Source organism: Calidris pugnax, unplaced genomic scaffold (genome assembly GCF_001431845.1).
Source record: "Calidris pugnax isolate Ruff unplaced genomic scaffold, ASM143184v1 scaffold73, whole genome shotgun sequence".
In the NCBI taxonomy this organism is placed as follows: domain Eukaryota; kingdom Metazoa; phylum Chordata; class Aves; order Charadriiformes; family Scolopacidae; genus Calidris; species Calidris pugnax.
Window position 1 is genome coordinate 513,512 of NW_015090806.1, and position 14,498 is coordinate 528,009.

Consider the following 14,498-nt stretch of genomic DNA (forward strand, 5'->3'; position numbering starts at 1 on the left):
GCTGATGCCTAAAAAGGGAAAAAAAAAATGTAAATATTTGCTACAGTAACAACTGAAAAATAGGATTCACCTCTGGCCCTGCATTTCTTAAGGATAAACACTGGGTCCAGTGTTTTTTATTGCACTCACTATAAAACAGACCACACACTAGTTTCTTTCAGAAATGTTTAATCAGGGCTTTAAAAACACTAGCATGGCTCCTAGGACCTGTAGCACCTTTAGGATGTACAGAAGGTATCTACTCATGAGGCTCATCATTGTCCCTCCTAACCTGCTTGAAAAAATATGGTTACTGGTAGGATTGCAAAGAGGTGGGTACTGGTGGCGTTGTCTACTGCCGGCCTGACACCAGAAGGTGTGATATCGTCTGCTTTTGCATCAAAGTCACCCAAATGAAGAATAATCTGCCCCATATGGATACTGATATGACTAGATTGTGCCATTTGGGCCTGGTGCCAACTAAGTGGGGCCCGATAGCTCCAAGCTGTCTGTTGTAGAGGATGGACTTATAACTCCTTATGTTAGAAATATCATTGAGTTTCCTACTGTTTGGGTCTTTTGTTGTTTGTTTGTTTTGTTTTGTTCTATTTTTAAAAGTCCAGAAAGGATCACCAGGATGCACACAACCTGATGTATTTTTGTTCTTTCTTCTAAAGCTTTTCCACCATCTTTTCCACAACTCCCGGCAAAAAAAAAACCAGTTGGCCAAATGCCATCCTGCATTTTTTTTAAATAGACTATGAAAGCAAAGAAAAAATAAAATGGAGAGGGAAAAAAAAAAAAAAAGGAAGAGCAATGAAAATTGGAAATTAAGATACAAACAGAGAGAAGATTAGGAAATAACTAGGATTGCCTGCAATTTTTTCACTTCTCATTTCAATTTAGTAGAAGAAATGGAGGAATCAAGACGGAAAGGCCAAGAAATATATACAGGTGACCTTACTACTGCTTTTTCTCAGATCCAGGACACGCTCAACCTCTTCCTTGTGCACTGCATCATATTGCCCTACCACCTGGCAGAGCCATGAATTAGTCAACGTCGGAACGGAAACCAAGTACCTATTGTTCTATATAAATGCTAAATGCTGTTGTTGTCATGTGAAAACTGCTGCTCTATCAATCTCATAAGATAAAAAGGGAGCCTGGCCTGGCTCTGGTTGGGGACACAGCCTGAGTGGTCAGGCTGAAGTCACACACATACTGTTGCGTAGGTGCTGAAGGACTCTGCCAAAGCAGGGTCTATAAATGCAACATATGGTTCCAAACCATGGGTTGTGGCCAACCTGTGGAAAACTTGCTCATGTTTCAGCCTGCAGGTTAACCAGGGAGATTTGAGGGAAGGAGGGAATCCTGTCCCTGTTTCTAGTGCAGCTGCCAAAAGCTTCTGCTGCACTTTACACTTCCAGAGACCATGGGGGAAAAAAAACACCTCACAAATTTTCAGCTGGTGAGGCCATCAGGAAAGCCTCTCCCTGTCTCAGTGCCACCATTCACACCCAGAGTTATGGTCTCTCATAACCTTTCACATGGTCTGAGAAAGGCCTGGCCGGTTCCTCTATTTTCCCTGTAATAAGAAAGAGCAGAAGAAACTTTGCAGTTTATGGACACAATAATCTCATTAAAGCTTCACCGTGGCTTCCAGAAGTTTTAATAAACCAGCTGGTTAATCACAATAATATCCCTCCCCCCCTTCACTTTATGGAAAGATCCTGCGGTCAGGAAATATAAAACTCTCAACACGTTGACCACAGTGAGGATTACAGCCTCATGCAGTGACACTTTTCCAACTGTAGATCTTGTGTGCTGCACAAACCTCAAACAACCTCATAAACAAGTTTGAAGCAGACCTAACGCCAGGCTTGCCAAGGAGAACATCAAGAGTGATTCTGTTAATGAGGTCTGGCTGGAGCTGAAACACCTCTCCTAAGTGTGTTATTTTTAATCAAGTCATTTCCAGCAGGAACCTTTATAGAAGTGTGCAGTGATTCATTCCTTAAAATTTACACTTGAAGGCCCCAGTCCTGGGCCACTGATGTCACTGGAAGCTTTAGCAGTGACGGATGGGTGTTGAATCAGATGCCACAGGCTTGACACTCAATGACTTAACACCCGCAGATCAGACTAGAATCCATGTCCTTGGTCTCATACCTCAGAGAGAAACCTGGGAGCATGATCCAAGAGCTCACCTCTACACCAGATAAGGAAGTTAATAACAAATAGAGAACCATTCTTGTGTTGTGTCATCCACCTGCCTCAGGCTCACAAGTGGGGTACTCCTGAGCACCCTGAGGGGATCAGTCCAACAAGTGTCCTCTGCTCTGAGTGGGGTGAGTGAATAATCAGTGATGTCACTTCCAGTTCATGACCAATTTTATCCAAAGTGCAGCTGAAGCAAGAGATGCTTTTGCCCAGAAGAAAGGAGATTTCAGGTCATAAATCTCCTCATGAAAGATTTCAGGCCCCTGTCCCACAGTAAAGTCCCTTGAACCACTGGGCTACTTTAGAAAAAAATGAAGTCTCACTCCCTTATGCTGTGATTAAGCTACAGTGAAACCAGGGGTGAGGAAACAGGAGGGAGTATGTGATACTGTGAAAGTTGAACTCACATCCTACCCATTAGGCCACAAAAGCTGCACCCACCTAGGTCAAATTGAGGGGATCTCCTTCACATATTGCAAGTTAAATCCACTTATGCAAAGAAGCACAGTGTAAGGAAGGAGAAAAGTCTACAGTAGCAATGAGACTCCTGGGAAAGTGCAATTTTTTATATCTGAAGACCTCAAAGTGCTGTTCAGCATAAGGTAGTCATCTTTTTACCACTTACCTGTGCCCAACTTAGCAACTGTATCAGACACAGCCTCTTAGTTCGTTAAGTGTATCGCTATGAGTAGAAGACAATTCATACCACCTCCCTGGGGTCCTCTGAGTCCCTGTGAAATCCATTGAGAAACGATGACGTATAGATGATGTCCACCCAGCCTACCTAGATACTCATGTCAGGGTGGCACAAGCCAGCTTGGAAGAAGCTCTCCCTATCCACATAGAGGCAACCTCTGCAACTTAAACAGGTGCTTACCTTATAGCCAAGTAAAATCTAGTGAGGTTAACTTCAGTCCCTTAGTAAACAACCAGAATATGGCTCCCTCCCCCCATTTACATATGTAATAAATGAGGAATAAAACAGCTATTCCAGCAGAGCTGAGAAAATACTGCATTTTTTCCTCTCTCCCATGCCATGTCTCTACTCACTGAGCCACAGTGTTTCTCTAAAGATTTTCTAGTCCTGGAAATGTACTATTTCTGGATAATGGTTCCCAAGTAGTTGTTTAATTAAAGCCCCCATGTAACCAGTTTTATTCCAGAATTCTGGAATAGCTATTCTGGTAAATTCTGAAGTGTCAAGAAGCCCTAAGGCATGTGAAGAGAAGTGTGTGCCTGTCTCAATGAGAAGCTGTTAAAAGGAAGGTGAAAATAATAGGAAACTTGTGTATATTGGTAAATGGCAATGAGAATGTTGCTGGTAGCATCATTTTAAATCATTCTGGCACACAAACTACTAGAGCTGCACACTAGTTTGGAGGGGGAAAAAAGGATTGAATTAATTCAACTTCTTTTTGCACATGGTCTTCAAGGTTACAATTTATTCATTAGTTGAATTCACATTCCAAATAATTTCTTTGAGGCATCTTGGTCTCAAGTCTATGAGCTGTTCATTGTATATGTTTGATATATGAAAATCAAGCTGGGCTAATTAGTTTTGGTTAGATGCATAGTTTATGATGTGTTAGCTCTTTGCCTTGATTGGATTAATTTAGTTCTTAGAAATATGTGTTACATGTGAAAAAAGTATTTGAAAATACCTCTGCCACAGTTATTCTCTAATAGTCATTGGAAATTCTTTATACAAACTTTCCTGCAGCAAACTTACAGGCTAAATTATAAGTAAAAAAAAAATATAAATACACTGGGAACATGAACACAGCAAAAGAAATATGTATAGTATTTTATTTGAGCAAGTAATCAATGTTTTGTAGGCTAACCCAGCACCATTCACTACTGGGTTCATTAATTACATCTACTAATTTTGTAGTCCTGGTTCCTGGTACTGAGCACTTATTCATGCATGTTGAGTCCCAGGAAAGTCAATGAGACTGCCTGTGACTTTGAGCACACCAGCAGAAAGGCTGTCCCAGCTAACACCACAATTTAGAAAACCCAGGCTGCATTTTGATTACACACACACATGTCCCCCATGCTCCCCTCTCACACCCCTCGCTCCAGGAACGTTGGGCTTGGACACGGTCTCTTGTGGCCCTGCTGTTGCCACCCTGATTTCTGAGAGTCGGAGGATCACACCAGCTCCATCGCAGCCACACTCAGCCACACTCACCTTCAGCTTCAATCACGCCGTCATCCCTCCACTAACATCTACTCACTCAGACACTTTCACATTTGGTTACATACCCAACCCCTGGCACTCACATCCAGTTATGTTCAGAGCGTTACACCCACACTTAATTACAATCACACCCTCACACTCCCCATTCAGTTACACCACCAGCGCAGCCCACCTCCCCCCCCATATTCAATTATAATCACATGTGATTAAACCTGCAATTCTGCACCTACGGTATAATCCTTCACTGGCATTCGCATTCACTTATGCTCAACAGCCTTCTCTGGGACGCACGTCTGCTCGTCACATTCATGCACGCATGGAAACACCACATTTCTTCTTTCATCCTGACAGCAGAGTGGCTTTCAGTTTTTTCTTTCAGCAACACAAAGAGCACCCTCTTTTTACCAAGGAGCAGAAAGACTTGCTGTTCCTGTAGAATGCCGCCTTCCCAGAAAATCACCTTGAATCTGTACTTTATACCTCCTGAAGAACGGATGTTGTGGTTGTTTTTCTTTTAGTACCTGGCGGGAATGAAAATCAAGGTGCCATTTCACAAAAGGCTCAGCACTTGAAACAAAAGGCAGTTCCTACCCTAAAGACATTAGGACTGTATCTATCTTTCAGCCAGAGAAGGTGATGGAGTATCTTATGGAGGAATATTAAGGTCACCTACTAAATCCTTTGTTGGGTCTACGGAAATGTTAGGAAAGCAAATTTCTGATGTTCCATAACACACGGCCAACCACTCACCACTACAACGACTGACTGTCCAAGCAGCCAGCAGTCACCTGAGATGATCTCTGTGTATAGTCTCTTCTGCATGACTGCATGGCCACCTTTTGCAGTTTGGTGATGGTGATGTGCAGGCGAAATCCTTCCTCTCCCGAAGTCTGTCGAAAGGTCATTTCAGTGACCATGGACCTATGGTCTTCCTGATGATAAGACCCACCTCAGAGGTATGTGAAGCCCACACAAGTGCCAACAAGAAATCAGGGCTACTATGGGACTCTTTTCACCAGATACGTTCAATTCCAGGAACACTAACCATAGTCATGAATATTAATGAAAGATCAGAAAGAAAAGAGGATAGAAAACAAGACTGTGTATAGACACTTTAGGGGCATAAACAGAGCAAGCATCATCGGTACCAACCCATGTGCACCCACGTGCACAGACACTTTATTATTTTTTCCAGCATTTAAAACCCACAGCCAGTCTGAACCAGACTTAAGAGGAAGCTCAGATAATCTGAAGTGATTTCTGAAGCAGGTTTTGATTTGGAAAGATAAGGCAAAGCTCTGACTAAGAAGCCAAATCTCCGATCACATATTCCTGACAGAGACTTGGACTTGGGTTTTTTTTTTTAATCAAGCCATAAAATCCTGATGAAATTCACACTGATTCTTCTAGAAGTAATAGCAGGGGGTGGGGAGAAAGAGAAAAAAATAATAAAAACAAAAACAAAACCACCCAAACCTAAAAAAAACATGCTGCAGGGTGAGACAGAGCCTATGGATAAGTGCCTGCTGCCACAATAGGATACACATGGCCTGTTCAAAGATGCCTTTGCAGGGAGCCAGGCCACAAATCAAGACAGACATGTGGTTTGGGGTTGAACCGGCCACTTTTTTATTAAATAAACAATTGATCCAAATCAAGGAACTCTAAATCATTTAGGAGGTCTTTGTTGATCCTGACCAGAACTAATACGTGCAGATAACCTGCACTTGGTGTTATAATTGTCATTCCCTGCACGGCTACCACCCGTCAGAAATCCCACTTCTGTGCAGCTCAGGGAGGCAGGAGAGAAGATGAGGGAGAAGATAGGAAGGGACACAGACAGGAGGAAGAGTTTCTTTTCATCATCCCAGTATCTTAAGCAGTGTCTGAGTATGAAGAGATACAAATGGGAAAGGGGGGGGACCAGTCTCAGCACCAATGGCACCCCTGTTCTTCACCCACCACCACAGGTTGTGCCCAGGGTTGCACGCAGGGAGAACTAAAATACCATGACTGCTCTTGCCATAATTCCTGGTGAAGTCGACAGAAGGGGGTTAGAAAGCAGGGAGGGCAAAACTCACCCTGCCATTTGCTCATGGAAAGATTAAAAGCCAGATCGTTGCCGCAACCTGATGACACAAAAGATGTTATTTCTAACATAAATTATAATGCAATATAAGGAAATCGGAGGGTGTTTCACAACGGCGGTTGTCATAACCCACAGAGATGACAAATGCAACACAAAAAGAATGTTTTGACGAAAAGTCTTGCAAAACTCTCCTATTTGAAGAGGGTGAGATTAGGGCTGGGCTGCTGTGAATATTCCAGATTCACTGGTGATTATTGTGGCTGCAGAGAGGTTATTTTGCTCCACTGTTCTTGGATGACTTTTTTAAGTCAGATACCTTTTGATCAATATTTTTCAAAGCTGCTGTTCCCTTCCTGCCTGGTATTCTGTGGTTCTATGGTTTTAGCCACCTTAGAGAACAAACCCTTTTTTAAAAAAGACATGCTAAATGTCACCACTCCATAGGACAGTCTTATGTGTCCTACAAAAATGGAAGCATTTTGGAAAATGGAATTTGATCTTGATGTAACTGAGATAATATCTTTGAGTTTCTGCCATATATAAGGGAAGGATTAGAGCCAAAAAACAGAGATCTGGATCCAGAAGACTGAAAAGTATGATGGTGACAATACGGATTACTATTAGATCATTTGTTATTAACTTAAAAAAAAAAATTAAATGGTGTCACTGTCTAGGAGGTGTATTCTTCTTTTCAACTGGTGATAGCTCAGTGCCTAGAGATGAAGGTGGTGTCAAAATATGAAAAATGCCTTCAGAGTAGTAGTTTTCTGGAGACTGATGGACTAGTCCCAGCCCTGAGGGTCCTTCAGGGTCTTAGCAGAGTTTCTGTGGCACCATTGCCATCCCAGTGCTCAATTAACCTTCTCTTGTGAATGTTTTTGTGGATTTACAACCAAAACGATCCAAATTTGGTGTCTGTAGTGGGGTCATTTCCTATGGAGTAAAAGAAGGGAGAAAAAACAAGCAACACAATCCGTGTCATTATTAAAATGAAAATGATAACCTGGATAGAAGAGAGAGAAACTTTGCAATAAAAATGTCTCAATTACAGTTTTGGGCTTACACCTCTCAAACAGCTTGTGGGAAAAGAGTATTAACGACAACAATAAACACAGGAGCAAGGAAAATGTGGGATCCCGGTGCCTGTGCCCACAGTGAGAATAAAAAATGCAAAGCCTGGGCCACCTCGCCTTTAATTTCCTAACTGCTGTTTTGTAAGGCTGTGTCATGCTTCTCAGTTCAAACACGCTTTGGCTCTTTATTATTCATGGGCCTTTTTCTCAGTCAGTGGTGTTGAATAATAAAACAGCCCAGGATCAAATGGGCCAATTCTCCACGCCTGACACCAACTGCTACTGTTCGCTGGGCTCTGCCAAGCGTTGCCTCTGATAATGAGTGGGATTTGGTTAAACAGTAAATTAATGAATAATGAAATATCCAGGTTGATCAGTTAGAGAGCACGCTTGCTTTGCCCCCGGCCAAATGCTTGGGGCAGAAATTACTCTCAAACGGCACTTGCCTGTGTGCTGGGCTGGATAACTATTTTACAGCCTATTGCTTGACAGGATGTTGGGATGGGGGAGAGGGGAAGGGGGGAGGCTGGGGGGGCAAAGCCCCCTTAACACCCCACGAGGAGGGGAGACAGGACTGAAGTGGGGCCCACTAGAAGGGGGAGAGGGAGTTGAAGGAGGATGAAGGAAGGATGAGCTCCCTCTTTGGTCATCCTCCCCCAACTTCACCAGGGGATTACCTTGACCCTGGGGATAACCCAACTTTTCTCCTACCCCTCTTCCCTGCATCAGCTGTCAATTTTTGCCTCGAATTAGCCTTGTCCAAGCCTGTTTCTGAGCGAAGGCCACCCCTCCGCAGCAGAAGTTGTAGCCCCGACTGCAGAAAGAGCATCCCGGAGCTGGGTGTCAGGTGTTTTTGGCAAATAAAAAAGAGCCTGGTTGCACGGGATGGGGAGAGAAGGAGAAAGCAAGGCAGCAAGGAGAAACCAACCCTGTAGCCTTCATTTTCTGCAGCGGGAGAGATAAGTAGCTGTAAAATATTTCCCGCAGGTCAGTAACACAACTTACATAGATGTGCACAGACACACACACACCGTTTCTAGAGCCAGAAGAGGTGGGGGCAAAGCCCTACTTGACTTTTCACCCTCGTTCTCCAGAACCTCACAAAACCCCAGCCCAGGGTGTGGGTTCGGGGCGGGGGTATTTCTCCACATCGGTCAGAAAAACGCTATAATTATCACCTTTTAATCCAGAAAGCAAACTCTCTGTAACAAATTCTCCCTTCCCGCCCCCTCCCCTTCCTTTTTCTTTTTTTTTCTTTTTTTTTTAATGATTATTCTTTCCAAACTTTCCAAACGAGCCCCAACTTCCCAAGTCGGAGCAAGGAATGGGGTGCTGGGAAAATGGAAAATAAATTTAAAATAAAATTAAAAAAAAAGCTAAAGGAGGGAGGGAGAAAAGAAACAAGCTGTTTCCAAAAAGCGAGTTTACAGGTCGGGGTTGAGTCCCTTTCGCTCGTCTCATGTCACTCCTAAGTTAAAGTTTAAAGAAATCTTTGAAGCGTAAGGGAGAAGGAGGTTCCTGCTACCCCCGTCCTCCCCCCGGCAGCTGCAGGGCTCAGGGAAAACTCTGCCATGGCAAAGTCCCAGGAAAACAAGGCTGGAGGGGTTTAAACCATCGTCTCCTTCACTTTCCTCCTCTTCGTCACCCATTTCCCTTGCGCGGGGGGGTTGTGAGTGTGAGGATGAGCAGCGGGTGAAGAGGGGTCTCTCTGGGGCAGGTTAAAACCGGTGTTTCTTTTACTCGTCAAACAAAACCATCTCCCACATTCGCTGCCAAATGTTAATGTAAAAACCCAAAACTTTTCGTTTACAAATATTTCACCTCGTTCCTCCCTGCTGGCGTTAAACCTATTTCAAACAGGTTTTAAAATCCAGCCTATTGCCGTGAAAACCGTTTATCCAAAAACGCTTTCTATCCCTATTCGCAGCTCTTCCATCACCCCCCCATTCCCATTGTTACCAGTTATTGCACTGTGATTTTCTATACAGGGCTGGAAACGGGATCCCATTTTTTCCAGCCAAACCAGGACCTGAAATACACTGAAATAAAGCAGAGTATCAGGGAGACGGGGGCTCTCGTCCCGGTCTTTGGAAAGAACTGCTCCTGCAGGGTTTTTAGGGCTGGTTTGGGGCTTTTTTTTTGCTTTTTTTTTCGCTTTGCAGACAAAACGAGCAGCTTTCGGTGAAGTCCCTGTGAGTTTTGCAGGATGGAAGACTGTCAGGTGATGCTCTGTGCACCGAGAGAGAGATAAACTATTGTTAGCGCTGGTTTCACGAAGCAAAAGATTCCCCCCACCCCATCCCGGTCCTTTGATGGCTTTTTTTTACAAGGAAAAGAAATGTCCACACGCATTTCATTTACCTTGGCGTTTTAAGCGAGTGAAACTCTGGCTATAACCGCAGTTGGACCCCGTGCTTTTTATAAATCTCCACACGCATTGATTTTATCCTGTAGGAAAGAACCAAACGTTTCTGCTTTGAAGGAAATATTCCACCCGACCTGGGGAGAGCATCCTCCGCGCCTGTTGGCGGAAGATGACGGCTATTCCGCGCACCCCGTCGATTATTTAATAGCACTAATAATCACCGGCACAGCACCCCCCCACGCCGGGGAACCGGGGGGGACACAATGCAGCCGGTAGAACTGAGGACAAGCTTTTCCTGTGCTTTAAAAACACCTTGTCAAGTGTTAATTTATTTTTTTTTCTTCTTTTTGGTTGCTGAGATTTTTTCATATGCCCCACCCGAGCAAGGGGGTAAAAGAATTATTAATGTCTCTGAATATTCGGGTGAGAAATACACACACACACGCTCCTTTAATTTCAGTTTTTTGGGTTTTTTGGGGTTTTTTTGTTGGGACTAAGCTTCAAAGTAATTGCGGTGATTTCGGGAATCACGAGAGATTCCGGTGGGTTTTGTTTTTTTCCAGCTTCATATTAAGGAGAGAGTATAGAGACACTCTTAACTCTTAGATCCCCAGAGATTTCCTTCTCCCTCGCCCACAGAAAGATTCTGGGTGAGGGATGGATGAGTTTGGATGACTTGTTGGGAGGAAGACTAGGGCAACCCTTCCTCCGCTGCCCCGGGGCGCCGGATCAGGCCCAGGACCCTGTGTGGGGAGGAGAGGGGGGAGCACAGGCAGGACAGACCCTTTTCCCCGGCTGGGGTCTATTGCAAGGGTTTAATTCCCAAGGCAAAACCCAGGAGTGGTTGGTTTTGATTTGTTTGGGGGGGTTTTGTTGGTTTTTTTTTTTTTCCTTAATTCATAAAAGTCAGTAGTGGTGTGCGAATGGGACTGACCCCGCACGATGAAGCCAAACTATGCACAGTTGTGACACGACATTGTGACACAACGTCCCGGTACAGATGTGCACAGGCACACGTCCAGCTGCAGGGAAAAATGCTGTGTGGATGCCTGTTTACGAGAGAGACAGAGAAAACAAAGGAATTCGGTGGATATATGGGTACTGGGGATTATTTAAGACATTTGAGGAGTTCCATCATAGGGACACCAGATGTTATTTATGAGGTCTCGTGTAAATGTGGGCCATACCACGCAGGTGGGGATGGAAAAGAGAGGGGAAAAAAAAAAAAAAAAGGAAGAAAGAACAGAAAAGAGTTTCACCCCAAAGGGATGAAAGACAAAAATGATGTTTATGACTATATAAATCAAGGTGAAGTTTTGTAATGGAAACTAGAACTACCTAGAGTCTAAAAAAGAGACTGGGGCAAGGCAGGAGAGACAGAGAGAAGGTCCCCGCTGGTCATGACTGGGAAAGCAGATTATAACATCAGACCGGTGGGGAGGGGAAGTTTTGGTGAGGTAGGTTACTGCTGCTATTCATTTATTTTTAACCTTAGCTGGGGAGAACCTAGAAGAGGAGAAAGACCAGGAGAGAAAGGGAGAAAGGGAGAAAGACAAAGAGAGAAAGAGAGAGAGAGAGAAAGACAGAGAGAAAGAGAGAAAGAAAGAGAGAGAAAGAGAGAAAGAAAGAGAAAGAGAAAGAGAGAAAGAAAGAGAAAGAGAGAGAAAGAGAGAAAGAAAAAGAGAGAGAAAGAAAGAAAGAGAAAGAGAAAAAGAGAAAGAAAGAGAAAGAGAGAGAGAAAAAAAAAGAGAGAGAGAAAGAAAGAAAGAGAGAAAAAAAAAAGAGAGAAAGAAAGAAAGAAAGAGAGAAAGAACCTGTTCTTAGCTTGTTGAAGACCTTTGGGGAAATGCAGTGAAGCAGAGGAGATCAGCAGGGATATTTCGATATTTCTTCTTTCCTGACACCCCGTTTCCAGCCCCGCTGGTGTTCGAGCCCACCCCAAGCAGCAGCCGGGGGGAGCGGGAGGATAACGCGGCCCCGGGGGAGGAAGGACACACCGGCAGCCCCCCCGAGCAGCCGACTCTACTTTATTATAAATATATACATATATATGCTTTGAATTTGCACCCTTGCCACTGTCGCCCAGAGCCTGGGAAACGCAGGGTGAGCCCATCCTCGTCTCGTCGGGTCCCTTTTTAAAGGGACCCCTCCGCTTCTACAAGCGGGGGCGAGAGAGAAAGAGAGAAAGAGAGAAAGAAAGAGAAAGAGAGAGAAAGAAAGAAAGAGAAAGAGAAAAAGAGAAAGAAAGAGAAAGAGAGAGAGAAAAAAAAAGAGAGAGAGAAAGAAAGAAAGAGAGAAAAAAAAAAGAGAGAAAGAAAGAAAGAAAGAGAGAAAGAACCTGTTCTTAGCTTGTTGAAGACCTTTGGGGAAATGCAGTGAAGCAGAGGAGATCAGCAGGGATATTTCGATATTTCTTCTTTCCTGACACCCCGTTTCCAGCCCCGCTGGTGTTCGAGCCCACCCCAAGCAGCAGCCGGGGGGAGCGGGAGGGTAACGCGGCCCCGGGGGAGGAAGGGGACACCGGCAGCCTCCCCGAGCAGCCGACTCTACTTTATTATAAATATATACATATATATGCTTTGAATTTGCACCCTTGCCACTGTCGCCCAGAGCCTGGGAAACGCAGGGTGAGCCCATCTTCATCTCGTCGGGTCCCGTTTTAAAGGGACCCCTCCATTTCCACAAGCGGGTGCTTCTGCTGAGTTATAAAAGTGCTTCCCCTCCTTCTTTTTTCTTTTTTTTTTTTCCTTCTTTTTTAAAATATATACATATATATGCTTTGAATTTGCACCCTTGCCACTGTCGCCCAGAGCCTGGGAAACGCAGGGTGAGCCCATCTTCATCTCGTCGGGTCCCGTTTTAAAGGGACCCCTCCATTTCCACAAGCGGGTGCTTCTGCTGAGTTATAAAAGTGCTTCCCCTCCTTCTTTTTTCTTTTTTTTTTTTCCTTCTTTTTTAATCCCCTTTTTACATAACTGTTGCACGGTTCTTGGACAACAGAGAAACTTCCTGATTCCACCCCCCCCCAAACAACCCTCCCAGACTCCGAGAGCTGTTTTGAAAGGTTTCATGCAAAACATATGCTCTCCTAAAAATAATATCACGGGTGCGATTAAAACAAAAGAAAACAAAACAAACTAAAAAAGCATGCCATGCAACTTGGCTTTTGGAAATCAGTGTCGCTGATTCAGTGGGCATCCTTCACCCCACACCTGCCCGCCCCTAGGTCAAAGGGGTTGGGGAGGGGAATTTTGGGGGGGCGAGCCCCACTCTTCTCCCTGCAAAGCCCCCGTAAAAAGGAAGAAAGGGGAGATGGGGGGATTCCCTTTTCTCTTTTGCTCCCTGCTTTCCCCCCCCCGCCCCGGCTCCTCCTCGGACCCCGGGCTCTGCTGCTCCCATCCCCGTTCCCAACCCCCCCGACACACGCTCCCTCCCTCCCGGGCCCCCCAAAAATCGCTCCGGGGCGGTTTTGCCATCGCACCACGGAAAGAAAGTAGGTCACGGCTGAATCCAAGCCTGGCTGAAGCCGAAGCAGCAGAGCCTCGAAAGCTTTCCCCATAAAACAGACTTTGGGGTCATCGTTTGCAATGTTTTTTTTTGTTTTTTTGGTTTTTGCTTTTTTTATTATTATTTATTATAATGATGATTTATTTTAGACACCTTTAGGCGATCAGCTGAGTCGGCTCCTGGAGTCCAAGCTGGAAGGAGAGGGAGAAGGGAGGTAGTTTGAGAGATGAAGGTGGGGGTGGATTTATTTTCTACTACTCCTCCACCCCCCCCGACTCCTCCGAGAGAAATATTAAGTTGCAAAAACCGATCCACCTCCTTTTACGGCTCCTGCATCTCTCCGCTCGCCCTCTTCAACTCTAAAACCCGACAGATAAAACCCAACCCGGAGAAGATTTGAGAGCGGGTATTTAACCAAAATAGTTAGTTCACCGCAGTAAATGCGATGCTTTAAACCGGTTTCCACCCTCGGGGCTCCCCGTTTGAGCACACGTGGGAGTCTGTTTTCAGGGTGACAGTGCGATGGGTTAAATCGACGCTCCTTTCCAGCCTCTGATTTACAGGCAAAATCAAAACAAACAAACAATCAAACAAAAAAAAAAAGATACTTTTTATAATAACACCGCAAAAATAATCCTAATCTGCTCCCCCTCCTCCTTCACCCACCCGCAGGGTAAACCCAGAGTCACACCGGAGTGGCTCCGGGTTGTCCCCTGGGGCTTCCCTCGGCTCTTCTTCATTCAGTGGTGGTGACAAACCTAAATAAAGCCGGTTTGGGAGGGGAGGGTGAGGGCCTGAGGCGGGGGGAGAGGTGGAGAAGAAGTTGGTTTGGGTTGAATATTTCCTTTTGCTAATTACCGGTGCAGCAATTATGGACCTGAATGTAGAAAACTAATCCCGCGTTGCGAATACGAACATCACTCCCGAGCTGTATAGAAGAGTATATATATATATATATATAAATATATATATATATACACGTACACACACTCACATCCACGTATACATAAGTGAAACGTACAGTAACACAGCAGTGGGGATAAAAAAAAAAAAAAAAAAAAAAAG